Below are 13,107 nucleotides of genomic sequence, written 5' to 3' on the forward strand. Positions count from 1 at the left end.
ACCTTGTGGCCATTTTCCGCGAGGAAGTGCAGGAGTTGGATGGTGGCTGTGACTGCAAGTGGAGTGGTGTCGGCCGCCAAAAGGATATCATCGACGTACTGTATCAACACCACTCCATCCGGCAATTGGACTGCATCCAGCTGTCTCTTGAGGGCCTGGCTGTAGATGCTTGGACTTTCAGTGTAGCCCTGGGGTGCTCTGCAAAATCTGTATGAGCGGGATTTTAAAGTGAAGCCGAAAAGGTAGTGGCTGTCCGAGTGAACGGGGATGGAGAAGAATGCGTTCTTGAGGTTGATTACCGTGAAGGTGGTGGCAGTGGAAGGAATCAGCGTCAGAATGGTGGTGATGTCTGAGACTACGGGGTACTGGGGTACAACCACCTTGTTGACTTCTCGTAGGTCGATGATGAAGCGGTACGCTTTTTCATCTCCCTCACCCTGCTTCTTCACAATGGGTAGGATAGGGCTGTTGCAAACATTGCTAACTACTTCTTCTACCACTCCTGCATCTACCAGGGACTGGATGATTTTTACCAACGCCTTCTCGCCTTCGGGCGATATCCGATACTGTGGGAGTTTGGGGAGTACTGCGTCCTGTCGAACAGTTGTGTGTACCGGGTCTATCATCATGCGTCCTACGTCCGAGTCAGTCTTTGCCCATAGGTACAGAGGTAGGGTGTCGAGTAAGGACAAGTCAGTGTCAGTGATAGAAAACATGCGTTGTGTGCGACAAGATCTGAGCAGTGTTGGGTTGTCGTACAGAATGACTCGAACTCCGTCTTGTGAACACCTAATAGTAGCTCGAAAATGTTTCAATAAGTCAAGTCCCATAATGGCGTCGGGGTGTTGGAGGAGAGCAAAAACATCGTGTCAGTGGTGTTATTGTCCAAGTTAAAAGAGATCGGTGTGGACAAGGGATTAGTGGAGGGCGTTCCATCAAAACCTATTGATGTCACATGTGAGCCAGACAAGGGTGCCCTGGGAATCAATCGTTTGGACAACGCACTACGTGTTGCACCAGTATCTACCAGAAATGGAGACTTCGTACCTAGGACCTTAGCGGTGACATAAGGGCCTTGCTGGTCAACATAGAGCTCGACTGGATCCCTTCCTTGCCCTTGGCAGTCCTATGCAAAGTTGTGGGCATTGTCGCAGTCAGACTGTTGGCACTGATTCTGTCGGGGGCGGTCAAACGTGTTCGGTCTACCAGGTCTGTCATTGTTGGTGTCGCTTGTGTGCCCTCGTCCCTGTCCTCTATTTCTCGGCCCGCCCGCTACGTCTCTCGTGTCTTTATTTCTGAGTGCTTCTTGCAGAACTGGACATTGAGACTTCCAGTGGCCAAATCTTTTGCAAAACGCACACTGGTCCTCATCGAGGTCTGTTCGTGGAGCGCCGGGTGCGGGTGTGCGGTCTCTAGGGGGTGGATTTCTAGGAGCATTCGACTGGTAGTTTCCTCTATACTGTTCCCTTCCTATAGTCACCCCGTGCAACTGAGCAATCATCACCCTCTCTTTCAAGTCCTTTTTCTTCTTCTCAGTCGCTTGATCGTTCTCGTTCTTTTGTCGCTCATAGTATTGAGCCATCTGAAGGATAGCTGCGGGCTTGGAGGCCGCCCAACTACTCTCGCTAGTCTGTAGTTTCTGCGAGACTTCTGGTGTCAGGCCTTTCACATAGTTCTGGACAAACAAGTGATGTCCGGTCGCAGTGGTCATGTCCTGGCCGCTGTAATCGGAGAACACCGTTTCAAACCGGGAGAAGTATTCTGATACGTCTTCCTGGGGTTTCTGGCGACAGGCCGTTACTATTGACCAGTCCACCTTCCTTTCTGGAAATAGGGTTTTTAATTTTTGCACAATCTTATCTGGTAAGTCTAGAATGGCCTTCAAAGGTTTCTGTCCCGGCTCCCGTTGTTTGTCAACATTACCGAGTTGTATCCAGGTATGTCCGAACAGCTCAAGGTGGTCGACTTTCCGGATTTGCTTCCACACACCAGCTGGCAGACATAGCCCGAAAAACAAATCGATATCCGCTAGGGTCATAATCGTTGAACCCAGAGCGGTGGCTAATTCTGTATAGAAGGCTGTGGGGTTCTTTCGCAGATCAGGCAAGGACTTTCGGAAAGTCAGGATGTCTTGCCGATCCCATGGTTGGTAAACCCAGTTGTAAACTACCCTCCCTCTCGTATCTTGGTGGGGAATATCGTCGTGTGTTCCCTGTCCTCGTGGGGGAACCCAATAGGGAGCGGCCTCCATTATGGGCATCATCGTGTCAATTTTTTCTACTCCGGCCTCAGTTACTGCAGGAGTCGTGGTGTCAGTCTCTGGTTTCTGTTCCGTGAGGTGGCGGAAAACTTCAAGCGTACGCGTGAAGAGGTTCGTCACATCACACTCGTCCCCATCTCCGACATCAACTTTTCTATACAGAGTCGTTAGGTTTTCAGGGCCTTTTCCTTGGTAGCGGTCTTCGTAGGCATTAACGGTATGGTAACAAAGGCGTACGACAAAGTGTCGCCTGTGGCTATTGGCATATGTATGGCACATATCCGTTATATAATCCTCACTTTCCTTTCGCACCACCAGTGTCTTTACAATCTTATCGATCCCGGCTCGTTCATCCTTACTTAATCTATTCGATCTCGCAGGGTCTTTCCTCCCAGCTTCGGGATCATCTGAAGTCGCTGCTCGTGCTGCGCTGGGTACGAGGGGTTCGGTCGGCGCAGAGGCCATGGGGACCGAGGCTCCGGCACTACTCTCGCCTGTCGGTGGGGGTTGCGGGTGCTGCGCTAAGGGTTGGGAAGGGGCGTATGGAGGGTCATGTAGATGATCGGGGGACCTAATAGTAAATCATCGTTCGTTTGCTGTTTCGAAGGTAGCTCGGGGCGAAAGTGTAGAGGGTGTCCTGACGGGGCACTGGCCTGATGATTCGGAATCTTGTTTTAGCTTGGTTTCCTCTCTTTCTTTTATTTCTTCCTTTAATTTGTTAGCGGCCAGGTGAGCTGCCTTGCGTAATTCCTTTTCTAACCTGACCTCATTTCTCTTCTTTCGCTGTTCTGTTTCTTTGCGCCACATGCCGAAGCTATCGAGCATAGTGGGTGTTGTTTTATTGTTGTAAAGGGCTGTTTCCAGCGCGTTTATTTTGTCGTTATCAAAGGATCCTATCAGTGGCCACTGACTTCCCCGATCCTTTCTCGTGTATTTATGCCACAGCTTACTATAAGCCACGGTGACTAGTCCATATTTAGTAAACATGTCCTTATTAGGGGTGCCCTCCAGTGGAGCCGGATGGTTCACCTCTAATAAGCGGTCCGGGCTGAACCAACTACCAACAAACGGGACAAAAATAGGCATGACGGGTTACAAAGGGGACAAAAGTCTGCACTACCTATCCTTCACTATTCACAAGGACTACACAGAGTATTGCGACTCTGTGCTTATTTGTAAATAGAGAATAACCCAAAGAGAACCAATTCCGAACGATCAATGTTCGGACAAACAATCAATCAAATGAGGGATAAAAATAGGCACGACGTATTACAACGGGGGCAAAAGCCTGCGTTACCTATCCTTCACTATTCACAAGGACTAAACAGAGTATTGCGACTCTGTGCTTATTCGTAAATAGAGAATGATCCAAAGAGAACCAATTCCAAAACAGTAAATGCTTGGATAACAATCAATCAAATGGAGAGGGAAGTAGGCACGACGGATTACAAAGGGGGCAAAGGCCTGCGTTACCTACCCTTCACTATCTGCAAAGACTAAACAGAGTATGGCGACTCTGTGCTTGTTTGCAAATAGAGAATCTCTCAGGAACAATCAAATGAGTAATACTAGTATTTTCAAACAATCAAACAATCAATTCGCAATTCGTCGTGTTACACGACCTTACCCGGACCGCATGGACAGTTTCTCGTCTTCCGCTTCCAGCGCCTGATCGTCCTCTGTTCTCCGTAATTGCTGTGGCACTCCTGATGGTTCCCAGTCAGGACCGTAGATCACTCGAGAGAGGTCTGCTCGGAACCGGTGAAGTTTGGATGATCAGCTGCCAGACAAGGGTCTATCGGGCAGGAGCTCTTCCCGATCGTTGCAGTCGTTCACTCTGTCGTTGGGACCTCTCCCACTGGATCCACGCGTCGCTGATGGGCCCCACGTTTGGGACGCCAATTGTCGAAAGGTAGGGCCGAATTCGACCAAGAACCCTTCAGTATTTGCCCGGCGTTAGCCGCCTCTCATACCATTCGAGATTACCAAACAAAGAGGCAGGCGCTGGAGACAGAAGGCAGGAAACAGGAGTTTATTCCGACGGAGCAGAACACGTCAAATCAGACAACAGGGTATCTTCTCGAGGTGCTCTACACGCCTCCTTGAGGCCTGGCCTCTTATACACAGGTTTATTGCTTTATTACATAAAACACATTCTTGTCAATACTTTGATGTACGGAAAGGCATCCTCGGAATCTCCGCTCCAAACCCGTTCCCACACATATTTACAGTAAAAGTCCCCACCCCGATCTCAGTAGGTGATGACTATCGCGCAGCTGGATATCCCGCCGGCTCCCGGAATGTGTGCGGCTGATCGGATGTCATGGGGTGGGGGCTTTTATCAGTCATAGATTCTTTGAAGAGGGACACCTTCCTACTGAAAGGGGCAATAAACTGTATCCGCAGGGCTAGGTGATGGCCTGGGATCGGGCGGGACAATCGGGCACAGAGGAAGGGGGTTCATCAAAGGATGCGTGATCATTAAAGGGACGGAGAGAGGTGTTAGTCGGGTACGGGATGTGGTTCCGAGGCAGGGCCGCGCTGAAGGGGTGGTTTATGGCCCAAGCATGTGAGAACGTGGACTGTCAGCGCGCGGGGGATGCTGGCGGGGTCAGAGAGGGAGAGAGAGAGACGCGCTGGCTATCGGCAGTGGGCAGAGAGGCCATGGCGTTCAAAATGGCTTCTACTTACGCGCACATTTGAGCTAAAAGGGGACAAGATGGCGCCGATAATGTTTACGTCGCAATCTAGATTTTAACATTGTGATTTCCAAATCAGACCAGATTACCACTGCTTCACCCATCCTTGTGGACTGGTCGGACCATTTCCTCATTCCCTTCTGTTTTCACCTCTCTCACATTTTAACTCTCGGCCAACCCAAAAGAGCCTTTACGTGGTTCCGCAACACAAAAAACATTGATCTTGAGACTCTATGTGATTCTGCTATGCAGTCTCTTCCTAGTCTAGACCCCAATACGGATGTCAACGATCTCTCTCCCCTTGCCTCTCAATCCTCGCAGTTGAAATCGACAAGGTTGCTCCACTCCAAAGCAAAAGGAAAAGACCCACTCCATCAGCTCCTTGGTTCAACAAAGCTCTCTATGACGAAAGGAAAAACCTCAGAATCTTAGAGAAGCACTGGAGACATTCTCCATCCACCCCCAACCTCTCTCTCTTATGTTCAGCAAGATCCATATACCACAAACAAATCTTCCAGGAAAAAACATCACACTTCAGATCCCTCCTCGATACAGACCCCAAAAACTTTTCGACCTCATCAAAAACTCAAATTGTTCTCCCCAAACCATCAAGCATGAGGATGCATCAAAGAAAGCAACTGAGTTCGCTATATTCTTCGACCAAAAGGTAAAATCTCTGGTGGAACAGGTCACCCACGCACCCCCATCGAGGAGCGAAAATCCTTAGTCACCTGGCAGAACTTTGCTGCCATCTCAGAGGTTGATCTCCTCAAATGCATCCGCGAAACCAAACCCTCCAACCATTCCTCTGACCCAATTCCCAGTGGCATCGCCATTGATTTCTATACTAACACTCTCTCCTACTGTACCAGGCTAGTCAATCTCTTCCTCAGTCAAGGATCCCTCCCAAGTGTCCTCAAAACAGGACAGGTTAACTTACCCCCTTCTAAAAAAAACCTCTGCAGATGCAAATGACCTCAATAACTTCCGCCCCATCACCAATCTCCCTTTTCTTTCAAAGATCACAGAAAAATGTGTTGCAAAACAACTGTCCCAACACATTATGAACAATAATCTCCTCGACATGTTCCAGTCGGGCTTTATTCAAAACTGCAGCACTGAAACAACCCTGCTGCAAGTGATCGATGATGCGCTGCATATTCTCGATTCAGGGAAATCGTGCCTTCTGATTCTTCTTGACCTCTCTGCAGCTTTTGACACTGTTTATTACACCACCCTCCTTAACATTCTTCAACAGAGAATGGGCGTGGAAGGCACAGTACTCAAATTGTTTGCCTCTTTCCTCACAGACAGATCCCAAATGATCAAGATTACAAATAGTCTCTTGTCTCCACTGGTGGTTGGTCAAGGCGTCCCTCAAGGTTCTATCCTTGCTCCCACTCTGTTCAATCTCTATCTGGAACCATTAGGGAACCTTCTAAGCTACTCTGGAATCCTCTACCATCTCTACGGGGATGACACCCAAATCTACCTCAAGGAGTATTCCCCTCATGATCTCTCACTACTCAGCTCTACTCTCAACACTATTCAGAACTGGATGCTAGTTCACCAACTCATTCTCAATCCCTCCAAAACGGAATTTCTCCTCATATCTAGCTCTCTCTCTCCGCCTCCTGCTAATGCCTGGATGGATCAATCAATCTACTCAACAGTAAACCCATCATGGTGGACTGCGCTAAATCCTTAGGTGTCATACTTGACAAAAGACTCAACCTAATCTCACACATCAACTCCATTGCCAAGAGCGCACGTTAGCAACTGCGACTCTTATGGGGGATTCGTCGGTTCTTCCCGGAGAATGACCTAAAAAAATGGTCCAATCGCTATTCTCTCTAGACTTGACTATTGTAATTCTCTTCTGACTTGCCTTCCCAAATCTCACCTCTCCCCCTCAAATCCGTCCTCCATTCAGCAGCTCGCTTCATTTCAGGGTTCAAACGAAGTGACCACATCACTCCTATCCTGTCTTCTCTCCGATGGCTTCCCATTGAGCCTAGATCTATCTACAAAACAGCATGCATCACAAAGCTTTGTACTCTTCCTCCCCTCGCTATCTGGCGAATAAACTCAAACTGTCTGGAGGCTCAAGACCTTCTCGGAATGCAGAAAAGTTCCTTCTTGAGCCCCCCTTCCTTCAAAAGAGAAAAACTGTTGGCACAATCGTTCTCAGGTAATGCGGTGAGAACCTGGAACTCGCTTCCTCCTTCGCTCCGTGCCACACCTCCATCCAGATCTTCAAAGCGGACCTCAAATCTCTTTTATTCCAAAGACACTTGCAGAACTAATTCCCTCCTTCTCAGACCCTGCCAGGAAGTTCTTTAGTCTTTGTAAATTTGTCACATATGTTTATATTTTTGCTGTACATCCTGTGCTGGCTGTGTTTGAAATTGTTTTCCTTTTGCCTGCGTTGTTTTGATTCTATGGCCTGCTATTGTTCGCCAGGAAGTTCTTTAGTCATTGTAAAATTTGGCATATTTATTCTTACTTTTGCTTGTACACTCTGTTCATGCTATTTTTGTTTGTTCTATTCCTGCAACAGTTCTCTCATGTAACGTAACTGGTTCTATTGTACAGTGCTCTGACACCTTCGGGTAAAGTCGGCGCTTTATAAAAATGCATTAAATAAAAAATTTTTTAAAAATTGTTGCAGTTCGAGTTCTATGAACTGTTCGGAACAAAGAAAGAGGGTCTCAAAATGTTGATATTGGCTTTCATATGGGCTACTGGACTACGATTGTGGTTGGGATAAGGGTATCATGGGATATGTAGTTTATGGTGGTGTAAAAAGTTTTTTGCATTGGCTGCTGTACGTTTGCAGTAAAAGAATCATAATTCTCGCCTCTGTGTCCTTAATAGAATTGAAAATTCTTGGTACGAATACTAGCAATTTTTTAGGGCTCGTGGCGTTAACCGCGCGAAGCGCGGTCTCGCCAGAGACCTTTTGTTAGCGAGTCTGCTTTTCAGGAGACAAGAATGGCCACGTACATGTGAAAGAGTCGGAATTGAGCAGGCCACGCGCACGCGAACGCGCGTTCCATTGAGCAGCTTATGGTTCCCTTCCAATGCGTGCTTAGAGAGACAGTGCTTTCACTTTGTTTAAGTTTCTTTTTTACTGCTGTCCAGATGGCTCTGGGAGTGCGCGGTTCGAGCGACAGTGTTGCCAGCTTTCATTTTCTTTGCACACACGCAGAGACATACACATACGCACACACACTAACGCACATACACACACGCATACACACGAGCGCACAGAGACACACACACCCCCACCGCACACACACAAGAGCGCGTGCACACACACACACACGAGCGCACACACACACACCAGCGCACAGAGACACCCCTCCTCCCCCGCCGCTACCCCCCACTTCAACTAAGCCCCACTCACCTCACTCCAGACTTCAGCCGCCACCGCGAGGCTCTCCCTCGGGCATGGGAGCCCCGCGTCACCACTGCTCCTCTGGCCGGGCACTCCGCGGGCTTCCAGCAGAAACGGAAGTCCCACCCTACGGCAGGTTTCGGCAGTGCACGCGCACGTCTATTCCTGCTTCCGCTCATTCAGCTCTCTCGCCCTGGGGTCGCATATCTGGTATGTGTTGGACAGGCCCCACGAAGGGCTCGCTCCTTCCCCGCATGACAGGGCCCAGACATCGGCTCTCCGGGGGCTACCCGCAGAAGCAACCCGCAACCCGTCCCCCTCCGGGACGCCTGCCCCCGGACATCTCTGTGCCACGGGCCCAGGCCCCCGTCAACCCCATTGCCCGGCCCAGCCGCCATCTTGGACACTGCACCACGCGGCCGCGTGGCCTCGGCTCGACCCCAACCCTGGGCCTGGCCGGGCCCCGACATCCCGGCACCACCATCCACCCAGGAGGTGAACGGACCACTTGGCAGGTTAATGGGAGAAAGAAGTGTCGATGGCTCTCCCCCCGCCAGGGGCCGATCGCCCCCAGCCTCCCCGGGTGCTGGCTCCACCCCCCTGCTGGGTGTCTGGACTCCCTCATCCCGGACCTCCCGACCTCCCAGTGCGAGGGTCCGGACATCAAAGGGCGCCAGACCTATAACTGAGGCAGCCCCAGAGCAGGAAGGCAGTTGTATCCTGGAGTCGAGAGACACCGAGAAGAACTCATCCTTGACGGACTGCTGGCGCTGCCGCAGCCCTGCCTTGTGAACTATTGTCCTGCCTGCTGGCGCTGCCGCGGCCTTCTGCAACCTTCATCCTCGTGGGACCTGCTGGCGCTGCCGCGGCCCGTTGTAACCGTCATCCTCGTTGGGACCTGCTGGCGCTGCCGCGGCCCGTTGCCACCTACGACCTCTTCGGGACCTGCTGGCGCTGCCGCGGTCTGACCCGTCCGAACGCCGAGCTCGAGGATTGTGAGCTACCACCGTTTCACCTCAGTACCTGTAGGTACCAAGACTGTCCCGCTACCCCCTTTCCCTAATAGAGACTAGAATTGAGAGGATCATCGTGTCCTAATCTCCTTGTATCGTACCACCTTACTCAAAGAATTGCCTATAAAAGGTGTTAAGCTGATCTTCGTGTGGCGTCCATCTGTGGGGGGGAAGTTACTCGTCTGTACGATCGCTGGAGACGGACCTCACCGGAGGCCTCTCCCCTTGTGCTCGGCCGACCCTCCAGGTCCCCGTCTAACATTGGTGGCCAGCGGCGCGATCCGAACCAACGCGTAACCGTACAGAGAGTAACTCACCCTACGACTAATCCACAATGACGACCAGAGAGAGCGGATCTGCAGAGAAATTCCAGATGGAAAAACTGGAAGAGTACAACCACCGAGAGCTAAAACAATTGTGCATAGAACTAGGCATTGCTACCACCGGTCTGAGCACGAAAGAGGACTTCAAACACGCCCTAGAATCCTGGGCAGAGACGAATACCGCCGAAGCCCCGGAACCAAACACCACTCTGACAGAAGAAAGGAGAACGGATCTCTCCCGGGAAGAGATCCGAGAACGAGAGAAAAATAGACTTCACGAGTTAGAGATGGCACGGCTCAAATTAGACGGAGAATTGAAACTGGCAGAACAAAAAATGAACTTAGAACACTTACGGCTCCAAGAAGAGCGAGAGGAGAAGCAGAGACAGAGAGAACTCGAAGAAAAAAGACTGGCATACGAACACGAGTGCAAGCTAGCGGACATAGAGATGCGCAAACAGAACAAAGACCTAGGGGTGCCCGAACAACCGCGCCCCCCAGGTACTACCGAACAGAAGGTCCACATCCCCAAAGATGTGGTCCGGGAATATTTTCGGAACGACGACATACAGCAGTGGTTCAAGGCCTACGAGATCGCCATGACTGCCCACCGGATCGCTCGAAGTGACTGGGGAGACGGTCTATGGGGGAGATTCGTCAATGAAGGCCGTGATGCCCTGCTGCAGCTTCCGGACCATCAAATGACGTCCTATGACCACATGAAGGCCGCCCTCCTCAGTCGATATGGGCTGACGTCCGAGATGTACCGCCAGAGGTTCCGCAACTGCACCCGCATCCCGGGTACAACCTGGATAGAATATGTGAACTATTTCAGCCGAGCCTTCGAGGGATGGATCAAGGGTAGCAACGTAACAACCTACGAACAGCTCTTCAACCTCATTGTGTGGGAGCACCTCTCCAACAACTGCTTCGTCGAGCTCAGGCAGCACCTCCTCGACAGTAAATTGACTGACCCCCGGCAGCTCGCCGCCGAGGCTGACCGATGGGAGAGCACCCGAGTGGCCCGAAGTGGGCCCAACGAGCAGAACAGAACCAACCAAGGTCATCATCGTCCCCGAGGAGGAGGAGGAGGCCCGGGCCGGGGGAGAGACGCCGTCCCAGCCGCTCCCGCAAACTACACCCCGCCCCCGGCCGGCCAGGGCAACCCCCCGATGCGCCCGGGGTTCCGAGCCAACGTTACGTGTCATCGATGCCAGCGAGTCGGCCACTATGCCAGTGACCCGACCTGCCCAAAGAACCAGACCCCCGGGCCCCGCCAGGTGGCTGCCGCCGCCCTAGGAGAAGAGCAAGTCTCCGAAGGACCTGAAGAGTACGAGCAGGAGCAGCCCGAGTGGGAACCTGCCGCCATGACCCTGGCCTGCCTAGGGGGGAGAGACCTGATCCCGCGGGCTCCCCTACCAGCCAACACCAGGAAGTACAGCCAGTGGGTGAACATAAATGGGCGTAAGGCCGAAGCCCTGCGTGACACAGGGGCCAGTGTGACGGCCGTCCGTTGTCACCTGGTGACCCCAGAACAAATCCTGCCAAATGTTCTTTGCCCCGTCCGATCGGCCGACAATTCGGAGAGCCTGTGTCGGATGGCCTGCGTCCCCTTCGAATGGGGAGGAGTGTCCGGGATGCTAAAAGTGACTGTCCGCGACGATGCCCCCGTGGACTGCCTCCTGGGGAACGATCTCGAGAGTTCCCCGTGGGCAGCCGTTGAAAGAAGAGAGCACCTGGGGATGTTAGGCCTCCCGGGCTGGGCGTGCGTAACAACCCGGTCCATGGCCGCCGACACCATCCCTAGATCTGAAGAACCCGCATGGCCAGCACCTCCTCCCCCGATCGCTCCGGAGGGAGACTCCATCCCTACCGACAACCCGGAACAATCCCAAGAAGAGCCCGCTCAGCCCCAAGACCTTCCGGACCTGGCTCAGTGGCGTCAGGAAGGGGGGCCCACCCAAGAACAGTTCCGGCAAGAGCAAAAGACATGTCCCTCCCTCGAGGGACTGCGACAGCAAGCGCTCGCCCAGAGTGCAGGAGACACCGCAGGGGCCCACTGGATCTATTGGGACAATGACCTACTGTACAGCGAACAAAGAGTAGCGGAGCTGGGGACCAGTCGAGTGCTGGTGGTGCCCCTCCGCTTCAGAGACTTCCTTTTGAACCTGGCCCATGATGTCCCCCTGGCTGGACACTTGGGGCAAGACAAAACATACAACCGCCTGGTGACTCACTTTTACTGGCCGAGAATGAGAAATGACGTCTCCAACCACTGCCGGTCCTGCCCGACCTGCCAGGCCAGCGGGAAGAGCGGCCGCAAACTCAAGGCACCCCTGCAACCATTCCCCGTTGTGACCACCCCGTTCGAAAGGGTGGGAATAGACATTGTGGGGCCCCTGGACCCCCGAACAGCACAAGGGCATCGCTTCATCCTGGTCCTGGTGGACCACGCCACCCGCTATCCTGAGGCGGTTCCCCTTCGAACTGTAACAGCCCCCGTGGTAGGGCGAGCCTTAATGGGGATCTTCTCTCGAGTGGGCTTCCCCAGGGAGGTCGTCAGTGACAGGGGCACGAACTTTATTTCAAAATATATGAAATCCCTATGGCAACAGTGCGGAGTCACCTACCGATTCACAACCCCCTATCACCCGCAAGGAAACGGACTGGTCGAGCGATTCAACCGCACTCTCAAGGGGATGATCATGGGGCTGGAAGAACCCCTACGCCGCCAGTGGGACGTGCTACTACCGTGCCTCCTCTTCGCCTACCGAGAAGTCCCCCAGAAGTCCCTCGGCTTCAGCCCCTTCGAACTCCTGTACGGACACCCTGTTCGCGGGCCTCTCAGCCTAGTTAAGGAGGAGTGGGAAATGGCCCCCCTGAACACCCCTCCAGACGTCTACAAGTACCTCCTGACCCTCCGCAATCAGACCCGGCGATTCAGAGAGCTCGCCAAAGCCAATCTTGAGGCCAGTCAGGAGGACATGAAGAAGTGGTACGATCAACATGCCTCCTCCATCGAATTCGAGCCTGGCCAGCAGGTGTGGGTGATGTCCCCCATCGAACCCTGTGCCTTACAGGACAGGTGGACGGGGCCCTTCAAGGTGATCGAGCGTAAGAGCCCCGTCACCTACCTCATCGACATGGAATCCCCCCGGAACCCCCTCCGGGTCCTCCACGCCAACAGACTCAAACCCCACTTCGTGCGCTCGGAGCTCAGCCTGCTGATGGCCACAGACAGTGGAGCTGAAGAGGACTCCGAGCCCCTCCCTGACCTGCTGGGGACCGGGGAAAAAGATGGTTCAGTGGACGGGGTCCAACTCTCCGAGGCCCTGACCCCGGAGCAGCGCCAAGACTGTCGGGCCCTCCTGCTGCAATTTGCACGCCTATTCTCCCTCACACCCGGGGTCAC

This window comes from Lissotriton helveticus, chromosome 11, assembly GCF_964261635.1.
Source record: "Lissotriton helveticus chromosome 11, aLisHel1.1, whole genome shotgun sequence".
In the NCBI taxonomy this organism is placed as follows: Eukaryota; Metazoa; Chordata; class Amphibia; order Caudata; family Salamandridae; genus Lissotriton; species Lissotriton helveticus.